Source organism: Mus musculus, chromosome 6, assembly GCF_000001635.26.
Source record: "Mus musculus strain C57BL/6J chromosome 6, GRCm38.p6 C57BL/6J".
Taxonomy (NCBI): domain Eukaryota; kingdom Metazoa; phylum Chordata; class Mammalia; order Rodentia; family Muridae; genus Mus; species Mus musculus.
Genome location: NC_000072.6, coordinates 130,564,674 through 130,569,940, shown reverse-complemented (window position 1 = coordinate 130,569,940; position 5,267 = coordinate 130,564,674). Strand labels below are relative to the sequence as shown.

Here is a 5,267-nt window from a genome sequence, read left to right as displayed (position 1 = left end):
CCCCTCCCCTCCCCTCCCCTCCCCTCCCCTCCCCTTCCCTTCTCTGCTCTTTTCTCTTTGTTTCATTTCTCTCTTCTCTTCTCTTCTCTTCTCTTCTCTTCTCTTCTCTTCTCTTCTCTTCTCTTCTCTTTCTTCTCTTCTCTTTTTTCTTCTCTCTTCTCTTCTCATCTCTTCTTGTGTCTTTTCTTTTCTTTCCCCCTTTTTTTGCCTTTTTCAGAGAATTTTACTTAAATGGTTTTTACAAAGAGTGTTGAAATATGAAAGTCATTTGTTTGGTAGAAATATCAAGCTGTCTTGTCAAATAAACTGAAGTAACCCAAAAATATATTTCAGAGCTCACAGAACTTAAAAAAAAGCAAAGATTGTATGCAACCAGATAAAATGTATCTCTGCATTTCCTATGTCTTGTGCAAGACTGCTTTACTCAATGTGTTACATCAACCACCTTGAGGAAATGCAGGGACCATTTTGTTTGGAATCTCAAGACACACTAAAACTTAGAGTATTTAGAAAGAAACTTTTACAGATACAATTTTTGAAAAAAATTACCATCAAGAAATATTATTTTGAAATTCCTTTCTTGCCAAATGATCAAGGTCAAATTGTAATCAACCATTTACCTGCCTAGATTTTTCACACACTTAAAGTGTATTCTGGATCATTGCTGAACCATGAGCCACATACATGAATGTGAAATGTAACTCCTGTGTAAAGTTAGGTTCTTCAAACATATTATCTTTCTGCCTTTATACAGAAGTAACATTTGTTACCCTAGAACTATTCTATAAATCCTTAATAAAATTTTCTACATGGACATTTAAAAGAGCAGAACAAGAGAACAGCCTTGCATAAAGTAGGATTAGCTAGTTAGAGGGAATGAGCACATTGCATTCCTGTTATCATTTTCTATATTTCAAGATGAACGAAGTTGTTTATAAATGACAGTAGACCCTTGCCTCTTTATTTTTATCTAAATAAAAGATAACTAAACATGAATTATTAAGAGAAAAAACATCTATATACATATAAGGGACTGCATCTTCCTTCATCGTTTACTTGGAATCAGTATTGTGATGCTGTCATAGAATCAGGAAAGAGGTTGTGGTAATCTGGAAGAGGTACATATGTTGCCGTTATCATTTTATCACAAACAACCTGCCATGCAATGCATGGACAGGAGTAATAGCCACAGCAATAGATGGGCACTTCACATAAACATTGCCCTAGGCTGAATTTTTGTAAACATAAATATGACTCCTCTGTGTTTATTACACTCTCCAATGGCATTAGCCTCTGTATTCCATCCAGCTTCTTCTTCTGTTCTAGAGGATTAAACATGTTAGAAAGTGGAAAACACTGTTGCAAGTGGTTGAACAGAGAGCTGCAGCAAAATCTGAGGCTTTGGTCTGTCTTGAAAGTGGTGTTGCAAATCTAACAGCACCAAATGCCAAAGAGCCACTCATTTGTAAAACTTGTGCTGCAGGTTGAATCTGCAATCAGGCACCCTCTGCAAGTCTTGCCAGTACCTGAAGATGGCTAGTTGTTCCCAAGTCAACTCCAGTCCTTTGTAGTTCATCACTGTCCAAAAATGAACTAGCACTAGAAGCATCAGTTTTTCCAAAAATAGGACCAACTTTCAGTGGTCTCTCAGCTAACTCGAACCATCAAACGGTTCCAAAGCCTTTTGGGCACATTCTTAGTCAGAAAATGCAACAAATCCATATCCCTTAGATCAACTAGTTTCATTATCCATCAGCAGCTGAATAATTTCAATCCTTCCAATAGGTTCAAAGATCTTCCTAAATCATTTCTTCAGTTATGTTAAAGTTTAATGAGCCCAAGTAGAGCCTCATAGGTCCTTTTTTAAAATTGTTTACCATTGCAGCAGCTATGTCTTTTTCTGGCTGTGATGTCTGGACTGTGATTGTCACTCCTAAAACTCATTGGCCAGTTAATCTATTTGGTAGAGGCACTGAACTGACATCAACAAATTCCACATAGGCAATTCCTTTGACCATCTTGAATTTCTATCAGAAATCATCCTCACATCTCGAACCTTTTCTACTGTAGAGAACAATTCTTCCAAATCTCTTGGTGGACTTCTTGCTGCCAATTGCACACAGAAAACTGCCCTTGCATCCCTTTCCTCAGGAGTGAGATTATCAATAGGTTCCCTCATAGGGCTCTTGTCTTTCATGAATGGAGTTTTCCTTATCAAACATCTTCTGTTTAACACAATCTTTCCTCAGATGGGACTGTTAAATTTTGGTCCAGAGTAGGGACTTATGTAGAGGCCTCAGAAATCTTCTATCTGGACTTTGTGAGCATCTTCGAGAGCCTTATCCTAGCCAAATGTAAGCCAATCTTCTCCTGGCTGCCTAGGGATCAAGTTGAAGGACTTTTAGCTCCTCTTTTAGTCCCCATCTGCCTGGCTGTTGCTATGCTCCCACCTAGATAAGGGATTAAACCTCTGAATGTGTAAGACAAAGCAATTAAAAGTTGCCCCTTATAGGATATGCTTGATCATGGTGTCTTCACAGCACTGAAATCCTAACTAGGTCTCGGTAATAAATATAAATGTTTAATAAAGCAAATTTCCCACATGACCATGTAACAGAAGAGTATATAAGATTCCTTCCTAGGGTCCATGTTCTCTTTAGTCATAGACTTTTGTCTTAAATAGAATTTAAACATGACATCCCTCAAGTGGTAAATGCTTCAAATCCAGTAAGAATACAATTAGTTTCCCCTAACAATGGTTCTACTAGGCATATCGTTCTTAGAATGTACATAGCTAGATATGATAGGAACAAAGACCTTGATATATTTACTCCTCCCAGAAGACTGCAATATACTTTCTGACCTTTGGATAGGTAGTCAAAGGACAAAGTTTTCCTGATTAATTTCAGTTTAAATGTATATGTTGTGGTGTCACAGTGTGTTGTGTCTTCAGCAATAGTGAGTACCACGTAGTTACGTTGAGTAAGCAAGTATAGAGGCAATAGATTGTGCAGTGTTGGAGACCTCTGTGGGCCCTGACTTGCACTTGATTTTCATTTAGTAACTCATGTTTTGTGACTTCAACTATAACCTTACTAACTAGTACATTTCCATAAGGTGTTTTCATACAGCTTTTGTTTGGGTTAATCAGTCTTTCATTCTCTCCTGTCTCTTATCTTGCATTTCTCCTCTCCATTGAACACTCAGCCTTCAGAATCAACTCCTCAGCTTTCATATGAAACACTTATCATTTCCTGGTATATTGATGATTTTAGAAACAGTAAGTACTGATTTCCCCCAAATAATTCTGGGTTTGTCATAAAATAGTGCTTATAGTTAGTTATATGCTGATCTGTCCTTTATATGTTTAAACATATTTCAAAATTTTTCTTTCTTTTGAGATAGGCATAAATAGATTATACATTATCAAAAATAGATTATACATTATCAGATAGATTAATATGTTCATATCATATCAATTAATATTATTAACTTTGGTTTGCCTATATAAAAGAAGAAAAGTATACAAAGTTTCTATGTAAAGCATCATTTCAAAGAAGCTATTCCTGTTCCCGATGCTTATATCTTATACTGGCTAAAGTTACCATTGCTTGCCTCAATGGCTGGACAGAGTTAATGTAATTTTTTATAGTCTATAGCAATGTACAGAGGGAGATATGTGCAGCAGATAACATATGGAGTGAAGTATCAGAAGCTGAGAGCACACCTTCATCCTGATTAATACATCTTTCAAGATCAATCTGGAGGTTCCTCAGAAGACTGGATATAGATGTACCTGAAGTCACAGCTATACCACTCTTGGGAATATACCCAGAAGATGCCCTACCATGCCACAGGGGCACATGTTCCACTATGTTCACAGCAGCCTTATTTATGATAGCCAGAAGCTGGAAACAACCTAGATGTCCTACGACTGAAAAATGGATACAGAAAATGTGGTTCATTTACACAGTGTTATACTACTTAGCTATCAAGAATGAGGACATCCTGAGTTTAGCAGTCAAATGGATGGAACTAGAAAATATCCTGAGTTAGGTAAATCAGACTCAAAAGGACATGCAAGGTGTTTACTCACTAATAAGTGGATATTACATCCCTCCCATAAATATTACCCAATATTCAGTGTACATAACTCAATAAGCAAAACAAACTGAAGTACCCATGTGAGGATGCCTCAGTCCCACTTGAGAGAGAGAAGAAAGAAATCACAAGTAGTGCGGTAGGGAGGTACCTGGAAGGAAAAGTGGATAGGATGGGGGACAATGTTGGTGGGGGGAGAGGGGAACCTTATCTGGTATTGAGTGAGGAGAAAAGAATGAAAGCCTGAAGACCAGCAGAAAGAATGCAAACAGGCAACCTCAGGAAATAGGAGGTTGTTGTTACCCACCAGAATGCACTAGAGACCTGGGAGGTGAGAGACTAAAAGGACTCAAAGGGAGAGACCTTAGATGAAATGCCACACAGTAGTGAGTGGGAAATTATAAAGCCTACTACCAACAGGGAAATGTCAATTGAGGTATGAGTTTGCCATCCCATAGTCCCATCTCTGAACCATAATTGTTTTTGTCTCAAACAGTTCAGGGATGAAAATGTAGAAGAACCCAAGAAATGAAGGTCCATCAACAGACCCAAAGTAGGGTCCAGCTCAAGGGGAGGTCCCAAGGCCTGACACTTTTACTTAGGATATTGAGAGCTTCCAAAAAGTGACATATCATGAGTTCCTCCCAAAAGACCCAAAAAGCAGCTATTGAAAAGAATGAATTTATAAAATTCCTAGGCAAATGAATGGACCTGAAGGGCATCATCCTGAGTGAGGTAACCCAATCATAAAAGAACTAATATGATATGTACTCAGTGATAAGTGGATATTAGCCCAGAAACTTAGAATAGCAAAGATACAATATACAATTTGCAAAACACATGAAACTCAAGAAGAACAAAGATCAAAGTGTGGACAGTTTTCCCCTTCTTAGAATTGGGAACAAAACACCACTGAAAGGGGTTACAGAGACAAAGTTTTGAGCTGAGATGAAAGGATAGACCATCTAGAGACTGTGATACCCTGGGATCCATCCCATAATCAGCCTCCAAATGCTGACACCATTGCATACACCAGCAAGATTTTGCTGCAAGGACCCGGATATAGTTGTCTCTTCTGAGGCTATGCTGGAGCCTGACAAACACAAAAGTGGATGCTCACAGTCAGCTATTGGATGGAACACAGGGCCCCCAATGGAGGAGCTAAA

General features: G+C 38.2%; 1 pseudogene; it reads right to left on the bottom strand.

Annotated features, from left to right (window-relative positions):
* Nucleotides 202-2,333, bottom strand: Gm8816 (predicted gene 8816; annotated as a pseudogene).